Source organism: Mobula hypostoma, chromosome 22 (genome assembly GCF_963921235.1).
Source record: "Mobula hypostoma chromosome 22, sMobHyp1.1, whole genome shotgun sequence".
Classification (NCBI taxonomy): domain Eukaryota; kingdom Metazoa; phylum Chordata; class Chondrichthyes; order Myliobatiformes; family Myliobatidae; genus Mobula; species Mobula hypostoma.
In genome coordinates this window covers 25,998,311-26,017,935 of record NC_086118.1, presented here as the reverse complement: position 1 = coordinate 26,017,935, position 19,625 = coordinate 25,998,311, and the positions used below count along the sequence as shown (strand labels likewise).

At 40.7% G+C, this 19,625-nt stretch overlaps 1 protein-coding gene across 2 annotated transcripts in view; it reads left to right on the top strand.

The window, feature by feature from the left end:
* The first annotated feature begins 1,538 nt into the window (after nucleotides 1-1,538).
* Nucleotides 1,539-19,625, top strand: part of LOC134360230 (phosphoinositide 3-kinase regulatory subunit 6-like) — a 117,325-nt gene continuing 99,238 nt past the window's right edge. For both annotated transcript variants that reach the window (XM_063074317.1, XM_063074318.1), the window contains exon 1: nucleotides 1,539-1,671. The gene's annotated coding sequence lies outside the window, so the exon portion shown is untranslated. The remainder of the gene's footprint in view (nucleotides 1,672-19,625) is intronic.

The following is a 19,625-nucleotide window of genomic DNA, read 5'->3' as shown; positions in this document are numbered from 1 at the left end:
CTGACCCCCTAACTATGGAGTCCCCTATCACTGCTGCCACCCTCTTCCTTTCCCTGCCATTCTGAGCCACAGGGCCAGACTCTGTGCCAGAGGCATGGCCACTGATGCTTCCCCCAGGTAGGCCATCCTCCCCAACAGTACTCAAGCAGGAGTACTTATTGTAAGGGGGACAGCCACAGGGGTACTCTCTAGTATCTGACTCTTGCCCTTCCCTCTCCTGACTGTTACCCATTTATCTGTCTCACGAGGCCCTGGTGTGACTACCTGCCTATAGCTCCTCTCTATCACCTCCTCACTCTCCCTCACCAGAAGAAGATCATCGAGCTACATCTCCAGTTCCCTAACCCGGTCCCTAAGGAGCTGCAGCTCGATGCACCTGGCGCAAATGTGGCCGTCCGGGAGGCAAAGGTGATGAAACCTTTGAATCCTGTATGAGGAAAGGAAAAGTAATTAATATACTCTTTAGGGTACTGGAAAAAATGCGATGGAGGATATTGAATGGGACAGAAACAAAGATTGCACCACATAACAAATAACATATTATGACAGCTGTAACACATCTAGGTTCCCATGGCTACCTTGATTTCAAGGAAGTGAAATTAAAGGAAAAGTTTTTTCAGTTTAAGAACATGTTTTGTCTGGTGAAAGATATCCATTCAAGGAAGAAGCAGGTGGCACTTGGGGCATCCTGGTATGGGATAGAAGAATAGAGGGAGCAAACATCTGTAGAGGAAATGAGCCAGTTGGTTTCATATCAATAGCACTATATTTTATATTATTTCAGAAAAAGAAGGAAACAGCCATAAGCAAAACAGAATAAAGTTATCAACTTTATCTCTTTATAACTTCATCAACATCAAATCTGCACAGTAAGCCTTTTCCTTTTTCCTATCCACCTCTCCCTTTCCGCACCTGTCATCTGACACAGACAATTTCTGCGACTTGAAAACAATTTACATTTCATTCCCAGTTCTGATCCTAGGCTCCTTGATGTGAAACGTAAATTGCTTCATTTTCCACAGACGTTGCCATCTGCCGAATGTTACCAGAATTTTTTTTTCATTTCGTACTTCCAGCATCTACTGTACTTTTTGTGTTTTCAGACAATTCTAATTTTCTGTCTCTATCTGGCACAGATTTATTTTTAAAGTTGACTTAATGGACATGTTTCGATGAATTTCGCAGAAATCTGCCCTGTATTATAACTTCTAAAACGATGTTTAGATGTTTTCAACTGAAAAAACTATGGAGCGTTCGGTGAACTTCAATTTTGGATTGGGCTGCAGTTTGATTAAACCCCGCACCACACAAACGCCGCCAAAGTTATAACATCTTTCAAAGCTGGGGGATTCTGGAATTGCTTGTTTAAATCCAGGCGTTGTCTCTGATTTGAAAAGCATGCACAGGAAAGTGACAAAAATATCGACTAACATTCATTCTGCGAGATGTCTAAATTTACTTCCTGAAACGAGTTCGACCAATGAGAAGCTGCGGTTAGATTCACTGCCATTCTCTTACACCAGTGAGCTCGGCTTGTTGTCCGACCTCGCTCATAGTAAGTTGAGATGTGTCTTTGGGCTTTCGATCCAGAATTGATTAGGTGTGGCGTTGGCTTCATTAAGTCGGAACTGGGAATCAAAGACAATTGCAACCTATTGACATATTCATCCAGTGAGTTATGTTTTGATTCGATTTATGTTTTGGTGTGAAGCTATTGATTCTCCCTTTTGCTGTGCAATCTTTATTTTAAATCGCTTCATAATTCGGCCCAAGTCGTGGTCACTCGTAGGATTGTCTTGAGAAAGATGTTTAAGTAATAGAAAAACAATGAGAACAAGTGTAAGTGAAGCCATGCAACTGTTTTGGCTTTGTTATTGTTGTTCAGAAGCACGGTCCCTGTCGGCAGCTAAAAATTTTTTTGCAGAAAACGTGTGGTAAATAGATTCTGTCATGATAAGTAAACGCCCAGATTTCTGGAGGTGCCGTTTGACTGTTAAACCGGCGTCATTATCACATTTGGTTCTCTCAGCGGGGTGGAAAGGTTAAGAGCAACTGAAAATATCACCATTGCATGTGTTAAAACTGTACTTGAACAGTTTAGCTCGTAGTCTAGACAGGTATTTTCAACTGGCGTTATCGAATATGTCCGACTTTACTTTGGAGATGTTTCGTTATTTGTGCCCAGCCCGCGATTCTTGGTTAACTTACATCTGCTTAGCGATGGCAAACTGGCGTTTCCATGGGGAAATGTTGAACGCTTTAAAAGTTAGTTTATGGTAAAGTGACACCTTAGTGATCATAAAATTATACACAATACGTCAGACTCCCGACATAAGTAGCTGGTTTATGCACTCCAAAAGGGTCTGAGTCTTGCTTTCCTATTCAGAGTTAAATAATATTGATGTCAAACGCGACTGTTGCTGGTAGCACGCTTGGGTGAAGAAGAAATTTTGATTAGGATTTCTACTTCTGATATGTGAAGAGGGTAGAGTGTAAGGAATATGAGTGTGTATGCCAGAGAGGGAGTATTAGGTAATCAGCCTACCAGTCCTCAAACAACAGGAGTTCTGCAGATGCTGGAAATTCAAGCAACACACATCAAAGTTGCTGGTGAACGCAGCAGGCCAGGCTGCCCGGCCTGCTGCGTTCACCAGCAACTTTGATGTGTGTTACCAGTCCTCAAGTGGTTATTTATTCATATGTTGACGAGTCCTGTGTCCCAAGAGTGGTTACCAGCAGTAGTGAAAGACTTGGTCCAACACCTGCTGGTTCTGCACAGGGGTTATTACAGTATATCTGAAAGAGAAGTTTTTGGCTTTGAAATTGTAACTTTTTATTCCAAGCCCTGAGAATCCTCATCTTCTAATGCAGACTGGAGTTTCCAAAAACAGTGCTTTATGTCAACAGAAATACAGTATTTAGCAGATCGACTTATTGGATCAATATAAGACTTAACAATTAAACGATGCTTTATAATAATGATATGCTAAGATTCCCAGTGAAGACATAAAATACAGAAATCAAAAAAATTCAGAACCTAAAATGAAAAGAGAAATGTTTGAAATACAAATGTTTGTACTTGGGGGTAGCATCTGTGAAAGAAGTAGAGTAGAGCTACTAGGACTTGATGTTTCAATCCCTATGGTAAGTTGGCACCCTCGATGTTGGCAGTGGGCTTGGGTTCATCAGGTGGGCACCCTCCTTCTTTGACGTTTCGTTGATAAGCCCACGACATCCCCAGAGGGCTCAACGGTGCTACCTGGCGTCCCAGATACACCCCCCTCAGTTCCATACACTCCTGTCTTCATGAAGTGAGTTTACGTTTCAGCTCAATGAGTTCTGGTCAAAGACCATTGATCTGAAGCATTAATTTTGTCTTCTCTCTCTCTACTGCTCTGTCTCTCTCTATCTTAATATTAGCTCTATAAAATTCTATAGTGCATATACAGAAACCTTGCTTTAATGCAGTTTTTATTTTTGGGGAATACACTCTTAGATTTTATGCCTTTACTTCAAATAAATTCTTAATACAACTGAGACAACTTGAACTTCTAAGACACCTGGATTTGTATATTTTCCCAGTTTTGATCAGGAGCATTAAACTGAAATGTTAACACTTCTTTCTCTGTCTACAGATGGTGTTTGATTGCTGAGGGTTTCCTAATGTTCTGGTTTTTATTTAGGTTTCCAGCTTCTACAGTTCTTTTTACATTTTTTTGATAAGTTGATATGATCTTGCTGAGATACCTGACTTCCTACACTTTGAATTAAGCTTAATTAATATGTATGCATAACAGATTCTGGTTGTGAAATTTTCCACTAAGAATGAGCAAATTTACAGTGAGGATACCACAATTGAGAATATCATGTTAATATTCAATTTAGTTGGTTTCACAAAGGATTTAGCAGGTAAGTGCATTGTGTTGCATGACATGTCACTGAATTAAACAAGGTGCAATGTTTTGCATTCAGTTCCTCAGCACATGTAGGTATGGTGAAATGCAATCAGTCAGCCTTCGGGTTTTGGCCCAAAACGTCGACTGTACCTCTTCCTAGAGATGCTGCCTGGCCTGCTGCTTTCACCAGCAACTTTTGTGTGTGTTGCTTGAAATCAGAGCATCTGCAGAATTCCTCGTGTTTGCGCTTCCCATTATCTGTTGTTAAATGAAGCGAAGTCTGGGGGTATGTTCAGATATAAACTCAAATCTGACCTGACAATGTATGAAGCAAAACTAATGCAAGCCTCAGATCCTATAATATTCCTTATTATCTGACCTGTCCTGAACTTGGAGTATATAAGTGGGTTAAATTGGGCTTGGGTTATATACCTAGGCTGTGGTGAAGTGTGGCTAATGGCAGTGCTCACTGGATAGCTTTATACCTAAAGAATTCTCACTGGGCAAAGAGCAAAAGCCTGTTAGGACTGGAACACACACCACAGAGTAAGCTACCAAAGTCAGGGGGAAAATTCAGTGGCTCACTGTTGCAGAAACAACAAAGCTGGATATAGTTAAACTGGGGCCTTCTTAGTGCAAGAGGTTTAGATGGGATAGAATTTGTAAGGTGCATCCAGGAGGGATTCTTAAATCAATGTGTGCATAGTTTAACAAGAAGAGGAGTTGTACTAGATCTGGTGTTGGCTAATGAGCCTGGCTAAGTGATTGACCTTTGAGTGGGTGAGCAGTTGGGGAACAGTGATCACAACTCCTTGCGTTTTAAGATAGCTGTTGTAAGGATAAGTATAGACATTGTGGAAGCGTATTAAATTGGAGCAGGATAAATTATGAGAGCATTTGGCAGGAACGAGAGAGAGTTAATTGGAAACAATCGTTTTTGAGCAAGTTCATATCCGACATGTAGCCTTTGAACTACTTCACTGAGTATAGGACAGGCAAGTTCCAATCAGATGGAAGAACAGGATGCAAACGTAAAAGAACCTTGAGTGTGGTGATAGGTGATGAATTTAGTCAAGAAGAAAAAGGAAAAGTATGTTAAGAAGCTAGAATCGAACAGATAACTTGAGGATTATGAAGAAGCCAGAACAAAAACTCGAAAAAAGAAATTAGGAAAACCAGGAGGTACAATGAAAATTCCCTGGCAAGTTGGAGTAAAGAGAATACCAAGGCATTCTATACATACATCAAGAGCAAGAGGGTAAAGAGGGAGGTGATGAAGTCCTTAATGTGTACTTTACATCAGTATTTACCAAGGAGAAGGACATGGAGGATAGGGAGAGCAGTGCCAAGCATATTGATATGCTAGGGCATTTTGGGGTAAAGGAGGAGGTAGTGTTGAGTCTTTTAAAGAGGATTAATGCGGATCAGTCCCCAGGGCCTGATGGAATATACCCTAGTTTATTGAAGGAGGCAAGAGAAGAGATTGCTGGGGTCTTGACCAATATCTTTGTGGCTTCTCTAGCCACATTTGAGGTCCTGGAGGACTGGCAAGTATCTAATGTTGTTCCATTGTTCAAGAAGGGGACCAGGGAAAATCCTGGAAACTATAGACTAGTGAGAATCACGTCAATGGTATGGAAGTTACTGGAGAGAATTCTTAGCAATAGGATTTATGAGCATTTGGAAAGCCATGCCCTAATTAGAGAGAGCCAGAATTGCTTTGTACAGGGCACGTCATGTCTTACGAAGGTACTTGATGAAGGTAGAGCTGTTGATGCTGTCTACATGATTTTAGTAAAGCATTTGACAAGGTCCCTCATGGAATGCTCATCCAGAAGATTAAGATGCATAGGATCAATGGTGAATTGGCCATTTGGGCTCACAACAGGCTTGCCCATAGAAGACAGAGGGTGGTGGTCAAAGGGATTTATTCTCGTTGGAGGTTTGTGATTAGTGGTGTTCCTCAGTGATCTGTACTGGGACCTTTGCTGCTTGTGCTGTATATTAATGACCTGGATGAAAATGTAGGTGGGTTGTTTAGTAAGTTTGCCAAAGGTATGAAGATTGGTGGTGTTATGGATAGCATAGATGACTGGCAAAAAATATCATTCAGGTGCCTTGCCTTTTGGCGTGGGCGATCATGTCTCTCCATCCATCACGGTCCTTGACCCTCTGAATTGTAGTTGTTGCCTCCCCTGTTTCTAACCATGATGTTATTCCATCTATCATTTTCATTCTCTGTCTGCCCCGCTTCTTTTTCCTTCCAGCTTTCCAGTTGTAACTAAATATCCTAATGTCTCTCCTTGCATGATGTGTCCAAAGAATTCTGATTGCTGCTTTCTGATTTTTTTAAGTAATGTACGTTTTGTTTTCGTTCTCTGTAGAACTTCTTCGTTGTTATCTTGTCCGTATATGATATGCATAGCATTCTTCTGAGGAACCACATCTCTGCTGCATTGATTCTTTTTTCCACTGCATTTGTGATGGTCGATTACTCGCAGCCATACATCGATATAGGAAGAATGTAGCAGCTGAGAGTTCTAAGGCGGATGTCAATTGCTATTTTCTTGTTCGTTAGGATGTTTCTCATTTCTGTAAATGCTGTTCTTGCCATTGCTATTCTTGCTTTTATGTCTGTTTCGCATTTGCCATCAAATATTACCCATGATCCAAGGTACTTGAAGTTGTGAACTTGTTTCAGGATTTCATTTCCCAATACGATCCTACAGTTTGGGATATCAGGTTTCTTTGATATTACCATTACTTCAGTTTTCTTTTTGTTTAAGGTTAGGCCAAGTCTTTCGCTCTGTGTGTTGATGGTAGATACTAGTTTCTGTAAATTTACTTCACTGTTTGCTATCAATATTGTATCATCCGCATAGCATAGGTTGTTGATATTGTATTCTCCTATACTTATTCCATGTAGGTCTTGTATGGTTCTCATGATGCTTTCACTGTACAAGGAGAACAGGTCTGGTGATAGAACACAACCCTGTCTGCCTCCTCACTTTATTGGCTGATATTCACCAATCTCATTGTCTATCCATATGGCTGCACTTTGTTGCCAGTAGAGTTTCCTGATTATTCTTAGATCTTTTCCGTCGATATTAATATCTTTAAGCATTTTCATGATGACTTGGTGTTTCACTGTGTCAAAGGCTTTTGTGTAGTCAATGAAACAGAAATATAGGTCTTGTTGTACTTCTATTGACCTTTCGATATTTCTGAGAATATAAGTGGTGTTTGATGTTCTCTTGCCTTCGACAAAGCTGCACGGTTCTTCACTGATCTCTGATTTAATTTTGTTTCTTATTCTGAGCATGATGATTCTAAGTAGAATTTTTGTGAGGTGGCTCATTAAACTAATTGTTCTGTGTTGTCCACACTCTGTTGCACCTGGTTTCTTTGGCAGTGCAATGAATACTGCCTTTAAAAGATCTTCTGGTACTTTGCCACTGTTGTACATTCTATTCAATAAGATTGTTAATTTCTCTACACCAAAATCTTCTATCGCTTCATACAGTTCAACCAGAATGTTATATGGTCCTGATAATTTCACCTTTCGCATTTTCTTCATAGCATTTTCCACTTCTTCTTTCAGTATTGCTGGGCCTTCGTTGTTGTTGCCAATATCAAAGTTGTCCTCTCGGTCTTTGTCGTCGTATGGGTCTTTGATGTATTCTGACCATCTTTGCACTATTTTTCCTTTTTCCATAATTGTAGAGCCATCTTTTGCTTTTATACATCCTGTTGTTGCCCCAGTTTTCTTCCAATTAGTGACCTCTTTGATCTCGTCGTGCATACGTTTGCTGTTGTTGGTCTTCTGCAATTGTTCTATTAACTCACATTTGTCCTTAAGTCACTTTTCTTTTGCTTCCTTGGCCGTTATCTGTGCATGCAAAGATATGTAGGCTTTTTCGTTTTCCTTACATTTTCTTCTTTGTTCCATAAGATTCAGAATTTCTTCTGTCATCCATTTCTTTTTAGCTTTTTTCTGTTGTTTGGGGATCACCTCTTGTGCTGCTTGTGTTAGCTGTCTCTAAGGTTTTCTCACTGCTGTTCCATAATAGTGATGCTTTGTAGAGCCTTGAATTTGTTCTTCACTGTTATTTGGAATTCATTTTTGAAGTCACTGTTTTTTCTCAAAAGTCCCAAATTCAGCTTTGGCTCTACTCTTGGCCTTTTAAGCTTTCTGAGTCTCAGGTACTTCACGCTGATTATTGATATGTGATCACTGTAGCAGTCTGCACCCAGATATGTTTTGCATGATTTCAGAGCATTTCTATATGTTTTGCATGATTTCAGAGTATCTCAGATTACAATCATGAACTCAAAAAAATATAGTGAGATGTAAATCATTTGCAGATATGGGCAGAGAAATGACAGATGGAGTTTACCCTGGCCAAATGTAAACTGATGCACCTTGGTAGGTTAAACGTAAGGCGATAGTACACAGTTAACAGCAAGACTTTTAACAGTGTTGATGAATAGAGGGATCTTGGGGTCCAAGTTCATAGCTCCAGGTTGGTTAACAGGGCATATGAGCTGTTTGATTTTATTAGTTGAGGCACTGAGTTCAAAAGTCAGGAAGTTAAGTTGCAATTTTATAAAACTCTAGTTATTAGACAACATCTGGGGTATTGAATGCAGTTCTGGTCACCTCATTTTAGGAAAGAAATCAAGGGTTTGGAGAGGATGCAGAGGAGGTTTACCTGGATCAGAGCGTATGTGCTATACAAGAGGTTGGACAAACTTGGGTTGTTTTCTTGGAGTGATGGAGGCTAATGGAAGATCTGATAGAGTATTGTAAGATTATGAGGGGCACAGACAGAGTAGACAGTGTTTAATAACAGAGGGCAGGCATTTAAAGTGAGAGGGTTAATTTCAAAGGAAATGTGAGAGGCAAGCTTTTTTACACTGAGTGGTAGGTGCCCACTGTCTGGGGTGGTGGTAGAGGAAGATACATTAGGGACTTTAAGAGATGTTTAGACAAGCACTTGAATGTGAGGGAAATTGTGTAGGCATAAGGGATTTGTTTGTTGGCCATTTGTTTACCGGTTATTTGGTTCAGCACAATATTGTAGGCTGAAGGGTCTGTTCCTGTGCGGTACTGTTCGATTTTCTATGTTCTATATTCTGATTGTGTGTGCTGAGAAGCCTTGGATGTCGGTATGTAGACTTAGAAGGTAGATCTGTAGCACAGGGATTAGAGGGCCGGTCATATAAATTTGAGGTTGTGAGTTCACATTTCACTGGGACTGCAGCTCTTCCCTGCAATATGTGTATGGGTTATCATATTTAAGGAGGTATGTACTGGCTTTGGACTATATATGGAAGATATTCCAGGTTGAGTCCCGTGGCGAAAGTATTGACTTATAAGGAAAGACTGAACAGATTTGGCCTGTAATTTAGAAAAATGAGAGGAGATCTTATTGAAATATGTAAAGCTCACAGGGGACGTGGCAGGATAGATGTTGAGAGACTGCAGGATAATCAAGAATTAATGAGCATAATTTCCAAAGAGGAGATGATCCATACTATGTGGAAATAATGAGCATTTTTTTCTCTCTTAAAATATTGTATTTCTTTGGAATTTTCTACCCTAGAGAGCTGTAGAGGCTGAAGCATTAAATAAGGTTGAGGCGGGCACATTTTGAGCTATATGGGATTGAAGGCCAATGGTGACCAAACAGGAAGATCAGATTGAAGACAGAATTGGATCAATCATGACCTTACTGAATAGTGACCTACTCCAAGTAACATCATCTAACGATTACACTTAATTTTGAATTGCCATCTCTACCGGTTTGGGCAATGCAGCAGATATATTAAAAGTAGTCCTACAATTCATATTTCCCCTCCTTCTCATGCAATTATCTGCAACACAATTATTTGTCTCCTCTTTCTAACTATTGGCGTTTTCTTCCTAAGTGGTATCTTGCTTTCTCTTTGTTCCATTTCCCAAGGGGGGGCGGAGAACATCGACTCAGACCTTGAGGGGCCTGCGTTGGGCATTTTCATGCCTTACAAGGTGCAGATTGGAAGTCTGTGTGGGGCGCCACTCCTCACACAGACACTAGAGCAATATGTGGTTAAGTCCCTTGCTCAAGGGCACAAACACGCTGCCCCAGCTGAGGCTTGAACTAGTGACCTTCAAATCACTAGACGAATGCCTTAACCACCTTGACCATGTGCCCAACGAGGTGAAATGTTAAACCAGATTTCATACATTTGCGAGGTAGTTGTATATCATAGGGCAGATGAAATTGTCCAGCATTCCCAATGGGATAAAAAGCATGCTGTTTTTATCTTTCAATTTAATTAATTAAATATACAACACAGGAACAGACTCTTTCAGCCCAATGGGCCTGCATTGTCCAATTACACCCATGTAAATAATTAACCCATTCTAGCCTGTACATCTTTGTAATGTGGGAGGAAACCCACATGGTCATGGAGAGAACATGTAAACTCCTTATTGGCAGAGGTGGGAGAAATTAACCCTTTATGACTCCTCAGTTGGGTGCAGCATTTAAAATGTATTTCATTCCTCTCAATTTCCTGTCCATTCCTAAGTTTTTGACTTTGACTCAGTTGGGAATGACACTGATAATGTTTCCCTTTATTAGACTTGCTGGATGGGGGACAAAGCTTTCCATTTTTTAAATTAGGCCAAGCCTGACAGTTTGAGAACGAAAGCAGCTTAAGGTTACAGTTGCGATGATATAATAATAATAAATATGTAAATAAACATTACTGAGAACATGAGTTGTAGAGTCCTTGAAATTGAGTTCATAGGTTGTATTCAGTGTTGTGGTGATTGAAGTTGTCCATTCTGGTTCAGAAGCCTGATGAATGAAGGGTAATAGCTGTTCCTGAATCCGGTGATGTGGTTCTTGTACCTCCTTCTCCAGGGTAGCAGCAAGAAGAGAGCATGGCCTGGATGGCGGGAGCCCTTGGTGATGGATCCTGCTTTCTTGTGGCAGTGCTGTTTGTAGAGGTGCTCAATAGTTTGGAAGTCTTTCCTGTGCAGAACTGAGCTATATCCACCACTTTTTGGAGGATCTTTCATACTTGCACACAAGTGTTTCCACACCAGGCTGTGATGCAACCAGTCAGGATACCCTCCCTTGTGCATCTATAGAGGTCTGTCAAACTGCCTGCATATGGTGAGAAACCCTTACTTCCCTGCCTGTTCATGCGTCTGTCCAAATGGTTCTTAAGTGAAGGAAGAAACGAGAAGCAGCATGGAATTATTTTGGACACAGCCAGAGACAGCAATAAGAAACAAAGTTGAAAGGTAGGGAATGAATTGGGAAGATGGTCAATGGGGTAAAAAAAAAACAAATGTGAGACATTGGGAGTTAAATTTTAGACCAAATACTTTTTGGCATTGCTGCGCTTGGGCAAAAGCAAAAGGAAGAAAGGATTTGGAAAAGATGGCAAGAGGAAAGATAATCAGTACATGGGAAGCATGCTATTGCAATCTAGTAAGACTGGTTTTCAAGATGGCACCGGTATCTGGCGACTCTGCGCATGCTCTCCCGAGCAAACTACACTATCCTGAATTTGTATCTTAAAGGTTGTGAATTTTAATCCTACCATAAAGAAATAATCAATTTTAGCTGGAGAATGGTGAGTCTATGGAATTCGTTGCCATGGGCAGCTGTGGAGGCCAAGTCTGAATGTATATTTAAAGCAGAGGTTGATAGATTCTTGACTGGTCAGGGCAGGAGGGGATACAGGGAGAAGGCAGGAGATTGGGGCTGAGAGAAAAATTGTATCTACCATGATGAAATGGTGGAGAAGACTCAAAAAGGCCAGATAGCCTAATTCTGCTCCTGTATCTTATGGTCTTATGGTTAAATTAATCTGACAGTAGGAAACAAAAATAACACCAGAAAATAATCTCAAAAGTGAAGATTGGTAAATAACAATTTATTGATTGCTGTCCTTCAAAAGACCCTTAAAACCATGAACAGCAAGTGTTTTCAAAACAGTTGGTTGACCTTCGAGTAAGGCAATGTTAATTTCCTAATTGTGTCATTTGTCTCACATGGTGCAGCCATCTCACAGCTTCCAGTGATCCAGATTCATTTCTGACCTATGCTTTTATCTGTGTTCTTCCTGTGTTTTCCGTTTTCCTTCAATAGTTCAGAGGTATTGGTCGGTAGGTTAATTGATTATTGCAAATTGATCCTAGTGCAAATGGCTGGACTACAGGGAGAAGGGGTGTTAATGGCCACATGGGAGGGGGCAGGCTATAGTGAAATAAGTGGCTGGATGGGGTAGATGGAAGTGTCTGGAATTGTCTCAATGGACAGAATGGCCTCATGTCATAACATCATAGAAAAGAAAAAATGAAATAACCTTAGTATAAGTTGCTGGATAGGCAAAGGCAGCAGATGTATGGGCACACTACCACCAGCAGTTCCCCTCTAAGTCTCACACTATCCTACATTGCAAATATTGTCACAGCATTGTGGCAGGAAGAGCTGCTGCCTCACTGCCTCAGTAATCCAGGGTCAAGCCTGACTTCCAGCATTCTTTGTGTGGAGTTTACACATTCTCCCTCCTCCATGTTGGTGTTCTCCAGGTGCCCTGGTTTCCTCCCACATTCCAAAGGCCTGTGAGTATGCAGGTTAATCGGATGCTGTAAATCGTTCCCAGTAAGTAGTAGAATTTAGAGGCGTTCCAATGAAAATATGGGGAGAAAAAAAGGGATTGGCTTAGGACTTGTTTCTGCACTTTGTGACTCTGTAATTCTATTCTTTTGGGGTTCATTTGTTATGTTTCAATAATTGAGCTCAGTTTTCATTCCTAAATCAAAAAGCAGGCTTATAGGTATGCATTGAAGTGCCACAGTGAGATCTCTAGATTGGTTTGAAAGACTTCAATGAGTAAGAGTTATACTGGTTAGAGCACTGTTTGAAAGTCTGAAGAAGAGTTCTAGTATAGGCAACTCAAAGGTTAAGAAGTATGCAATGTAAAGCTTGAGTGCTATATGTTAAACTAGGCAAGTGGAGGAAGATTGCGCAGCTAACCACATGTTGAAAGAATGGTGGAGGAGGAAACTTTTACTGAGGCACTGTGACCTGCTTTAGAACAGTGTATGGTTGTGCAGGAGGGAGTTACTCCACTGACAGAATCACTTAACAAGGAAACTGAGGATAAATGATAAATAGAGATTTTACTGGCAATGGGCATATTTGTAAAAAGAGTTTAAACAAAAAAAAATCATTCAGCTGTTCCAACACATTTCACAAGTAACTACTTTTGAATTAACCGTGCAATGGAAGAAATAATAACCAATTTTCAAACAGTAAACACAAACAAAAATGCAATATATAACTTGGAAATCTGTTTGGTTGAAGGGTATGAGTTTGGCCAGGACACTGCGAATAATCTCAATCTCTATTTTGCTTTAAATGGTGCATTGGGATTGCATACATTGAGTTGAAATTGAAGATGTGGTCACATAAACTTCTCTGAAATGTGGTATCACTGATAAATTTGTACTTCCTTAGTAGAGGGTTCAAATGACAGCCTAGATTATATGCTGATACATCTGGAGTGATGACTAAACCCTTGACCTTCTGACTCATTGGTGGAAATGCTTCAGAAGCTGTGGCATATGAATGCGAATTTAGACCAGTGGACTGGAGCATCAGACCTTGGGCCATTGAGTAAAGAGCTTCTGAACAAATTTAAACAGGCAAGCGTAAGGAGGAACACAGAGAGGCATTTTATAAGAGGTAGATTAAGGAGTAACTATGGGATAGTGGAAGAGAAATGATTAAAAAAAAGTACAGGGAGAAAAGGCACCAGAGAATTTAAATGCCAATGATGAGGATGGGAATATTCAAGATATGATTAGTAAATTTGTGGATGACACTAAAATAGGCATGCTGTAGACAGTGAAGATGATTATCAGCATTTACGGAGGGACCTTGATCAACTAGGTAAATAGTCTGAAAAAGAGTTTAATTTGGTTAAGTGCAAGGTGATTTGTTTTTGGAAAACATGAGGGTGTGGCATTCACAGTGAATGCAACAAGGTTCTGGGGAGTGCTGTAAAACAGAATACCAGTGCTTTCGACTGTACTAGAAGTACAAGTACATGGTTCTCTGAAAGTGTACTAGTAGGTAGACGGGGTGATGAATAAGGCTTTTGACACACTGGTCTTCATCAATCAGGGTGCTGAGTAAAAAAATAGTTGGGAGGTTGTGGCGCAGTTGTATAGGACGCTGGTGAGGCCACATTAGGAATACCGTGTTCAGGAGAATGAAAGTGATCTCAAAGAAGTGTACCAAATTATGAGAATCACAGATAATGTTAGTACTCCCAGTCTTTACCCCAGTGTTGGGGAATCAAGAACTAAAAAGCTTAAGTTTAAGATGAGAGGTGAGAGATTTAATAGGAATCTGAGGGGCACCTTTTTCACCTTGGGGATGGTCTGTTTATGAAGTGAGCTGCCAGAGGAATTGGTTGTGGCAGATATATTAACAACATGAAAAAGAAGCATGGACAACTACAAAAGATTTAGAGAGATATGGCCAAATGGGACCAATCTGGATGGAACTATTTGTTTGCATGAACCTGATGGGCCAAAGGGCTGTTTCTGTGCAGTATGTATGACTGTGATGGGAATTTAATTTAACCTTTAATGTCAGTTTTTTAAAAAAAGTACAGTTACTTAATGAGGGAGGAGTATCTTTTTGTAGTGATAAGAACTGTAAGTTCTAAAATGGCACCTGTAGAAAGAGAAACCAAGTTAATATTTCAGTTTGGGATGCTTTGCTAGAACTGACAAAAGGGTTTTGGGTCTGAAATATTGACACTTGATACAGATATAGTTGACCTGCTGAGTGCCTACAGCATCCTTTTTGCTTCTAATCTACATTTCCAGCAACTACAATTTTAATTTTCATGCGCCGTCCCAGCATTTAATGCTCAAATCTGTAATCCATGTGAGACGTTTGTAGTATTCTCACTTGGACGGTTAATTAAAGTGGCCCGATCTCGGCAGATGGTGTTAAACTCTATAAACTGATAACCAAATTAGTAATATTGTTGTATGTACTTCCTTCTCAGTAAAAATGTGGCTTGATGTCGGGGGAGAGCACTGCATGTTATTCTATTTATCAGGCCTTCATCCTGGTCAGCATCAGATCAATTTCTTGGGGGCCAAGAGGTCAAAGAAAATAAATGTCCATTTTGTGCTTTTAATGTGACACTAAATAAGGTGAGAACCAGAAAAGGGTGTGGCATGGAAATATTAATTTATGTAGAGGACTAGTTTTATGTCAGGTCGTTTTCCTGTGTGGTCCGTTATTAAAATATATTCCAAGTGAGTGTGGACTGATGGAAATGTAATGCCAGGAATCCATGCAAGGTTTATTTCTCACAAAATTGACTAAGTAATTACTTGCAGATCGGTTGTTAGAAATGCTGTCTTTGTAACGTTTGTGTAATTGATGAATTTGGTGGTTGTGATGCAGTGAGTTGTTCAGGCCGTGTTTGACAGGCACATAGTTAGTGAGGGAGCTGCACTGAGATAAAGCTGCATGCCTGACCATTCTGTATTCTCCTGTTTGTTATTATTGTGGGTGCTTGGCATTAGTGAGCTTGTGTAACAGTGTAAGAGTCGGAATTTGAAATGAAAAAAGAAACCTGTGATGGTAATATTCCAGTGATTTACAGGGATTTGAGTATGGGACTAGTAGCAGCCAACTTGCCCTCAGGCAAAACAGATTTTCAACCCACACTAAATCCTTGTTATCCAAGAGACTACACGTACCTTGCCTCCCAACACTTGGTATCATGGCCTTGGGACGAGGCACAGTCCTTTTCTCTCCTGCTCTCAGGGATTAACCACAACCTCTTCCTGTGACCCCCCCTCCCCCCACCCACCCAACGTACACTCCCTGGGGTCCACGCACACCACAGATTAAACCTCCTGATATATTACAAATGCACAAAGAGCCAATCCTGGGATACATTGCCAGGCGCAAAACCTATATCCTGAGGAGACTGTCATTCAGTTTTGAAGGGCAATTAACTGAAATACTTTTAGAACAACTACCAAGGTCACCATTTGAGGATGAATGGAGATGCCTTTGTGGCTCACTATGTTCACCTATCAGCACAATGCCCAAATCATACTTATTTCAGGATTTGCCACATTCTCAAATGGCCAACATGAGCTGAAGTTGGCAACATTCTACTCTTACCTTGTCAATTTGAAGATATTGTAACCTTACTATTCGTGAGAGCAACATGGCATACAGGTATTACTTTCAAAGCAACACATACAAAATGCTGGAGGAACACAGCAGGACTGACCTACTTTTTGTGTGTGTTGCTCTGGATTTCCAGCATCTTCGGAATCTCATAGCTTTATATTACTTTTAGAGACCTGGAATCAACAATGGATGTAGCTAGGGTAACCAAACTTCTTTGTTTATTCCTCAACAGGGTTGCTTGTCCTGTTCACAATCGACCTCTTTGGGAGCTAATGTCTCTTTTCATAATCTACAGGTGTCAGCAGGATGTGGAGGGATTAGTAGAATTGTTGGTTACTGGTAGTTTGGAAACACCAGTCTAAAATTGTAAATGTATTTTTGGGGAAAGGAAAAGTTTCAAATTAAGATTGTTGAGCTTTGTATCTCAATATTGGACGTGAATTTGCTTTGCCAGCAACTGAACAATTGGGAATGGAAAACTGATACTTAACTCCGGATTCAAATTACATGGAATAAAGAATCATTTTGTGGTTTTTACCAGGAAATAGATACTTGTGTGTATGCTACAAGTAGTCATGGGCAACCCAGTAGTTTAAAAGGGGAATAGTGCAGTCAAGATTTCACTGAATTAGTTTACGTTGAAGTAAGTGGTAAATAAATTAATTAACTGTGTTTGTTATCCATTTACAAAGATGTTCATAGTGAACCCTTGGTTACATTAGGGAAGGTTACCATTCAAATGTTCACAGAAAACATGCATATATTTGAAGTTTAATATGGAGTCATGCAGCACAGAAAACAGTTCAAAGTAAATATTTTTAATCGAAGTACATATATGTCATCATATACAACCCTGAGGTTCATTTACTTGTGTGCATACTTAATTAGTCCATAATAGAATAATAACCATAATAGAATCAATGAAAGACCACACCAACCTGGGCCTTCTATCCAACTGATCCATGCCAACCAAGATGCCTATCCAAATTAGTCCCATTTGCCTGTACTTGGCCCATATTCTACTTTTTTTTCAGAAATTGCTATTATACCTGCCTCAACTACTTTCTCTAGCTGCTCATTCCATATACACACCACCCTTAAAAAATTAAAACTGCACCTTCTGGATCTGGTGACCCTGTGATCTGTGAATAGCATGCCGACGTCAGAACATCTTTCAAGAGGGTGAACCCTCGCAAGGCGTCAGGCCCTGATGATGTACTAGGTAGGGCTCTGAAGACCTGTGTCAACCACCTGGCAAGTCTGTTGAAGGACCTCTTGATGCACTATCAATTACTCCAAAAGACTGGAAGTAGAGTAAATACTAAAAGGCTTTTACTAACAGTAAAATGGACCAACGTCCGAGCTGAATATCTGTCCTGGACTGAGGGAGGAGCAGTGACACAATCGCCTTTATTCAGGGGTCTGTGGGAGGAGCCCCAGGAGCAGTCAGCAGAGGGGCGTGTCCAGACCGGTAACTCAGTTACAACCTATATACATGGTTTACCACACCTCTTCAATCTCTCAGTGCTGCAGTTGGATGTTCCCACCTGCTTCAAAAGGGCAACAATCATACCAGTGCCCAAGAAGAGCAGGGTGAGCTGCTTCGATGACTACCACCCAGTGGAACAACTTCTGTAACAAAGTGCTTTGCGAGGTCATGGATAGAATCACCTCCTGCCTAAGTAAGCACCTGGACCCACTGCAATTAGCCTACCGATATAAGAGGTCTACAGTGGATGCAATCTCACTGGCTCTCCACTAAGTCTCAGATCACTTGGACAACAGCAATACTACATCAGGCTGATGTGCATGGATTACAACTCAGCGTTCATCAGAATAGTGCCCTCATTTCTCATCAATAAGCAAGAAAACCTGAAACGCTGTACCTCCTTTTGCAACTGGATCTTTGATTTCCTCATTGGAAGAACACAGTGTGGATCAGAAATAATATCTCCACCTCGCTGCCAATTGGCACTGGTGTACCTCAAGAATGTGTACTTAGCTCACTGCTCTACTCTCTCTCCACCCACAACTGTGTATCTAGGCGCAGCTCAAACACCATCTATAAATTGGCCGACAGCTCAACTATTGTTGGCAGAATTTCAGATGACGACAAAGAGGCATACAGGAGCAAGATAGGTCAGCTGGTTGCGTGGTAACAACCTTGCACTCAATGTCAGTAAGACAAAAGAATTGATTGTTGACTTCAGAAAGGGGAGGTCAAGGGAACACACCACTTCTCATCGAGGGTTCAGAAGTGAAAAGGGTTTCAAGCTCCTGTGTGTCAACATCTCTGAAGATTTATCCTAGGCCTATCATATTGATGCAATTACCAAGAAGGCACAACAATGTTGTATTCCAGTAGGAGTCAGGGGAAACTTGGTATGTCATCAAGGACTCTCAAATTTCTACTGATGTACCATGGAGAGGATTCTAACTGGTTCCATCACTGTCTCGTATGGCAGGGACACTCTACAGGAGTGGAATAAGTTGCAGAAAGTTATAAATATACATAGCTTCATTATGGGCACCAGCCTTCTCAGCATCTAGGCCACCTTCAAAAAGCGATGCCTCTAAAGGGCAGAGCCTGAACACATAACTCAATGTTTCAGGCACAGCTTCTTCCCCTCTGCCAACAGGTTTCTAAATGGACAATGAATCCATAAACGCTACCTCACTTTTTTCCTCTTTTTATGCTAGTTATTTTTATATGTATATATATTTCTTAATGTATTTTATAGTATTTATTATGCATTGCAATGTACAGCTGCTACAAAACAAATTTCATGACAGTTGAGCTGATCTGGGAGTGAAGCATCATAGCTATTCATGATGTTAGGTTTCACCTTGTAGGAAGTAATGGCCTGCAAACCCTGCCAATTCAGGCATGTATCTAATTCCATCTCTAACCTCAATCAGAATTGTTTTTTCACCCTTAAAATAGCCTTTCATAGGCCGTACCAGGACTTCTTGTATAGCTCTGCATCAGTGGTCTTAAATGCTACAGATCTAGCCCACAGCAGACTATAAATCTCGTGGTTCATCGATGGCTTTTGGTTTGGGTATGTCCAGTATGTCTCCAAAGACACACACTCATCCACAGATAGAAAACATAGAAACATAGAAAATAGGTGCAGGAGTAGGCCATTCAGTATGATCATGGCTGATCATCCAACTCAGAACCCTGTACCAGCCTTCCCTCCATACCCCCTGATCCCTTTAGCCACAAGGGCCATATCTAACTCCCTCTTAAGTATAGCCAATGAACTGGCCTCAACTGTTTCCTGTAGCAGAGAATTCCACAGATTCACCACTCTCTGTGTGAAGAAGTTTTTCTTAATCTCAGTCCTAAAAGGCTTCACCTTTATCCTCAGACTGTGACCCCTCGTTCTGGACTTCCCCAACATCGGGAACAATCTTCCTGCATCTAGCCTGTCCAATCCCTTTAGGATTTTATAAGTTTCAATCAGATCCTCCCTCAATC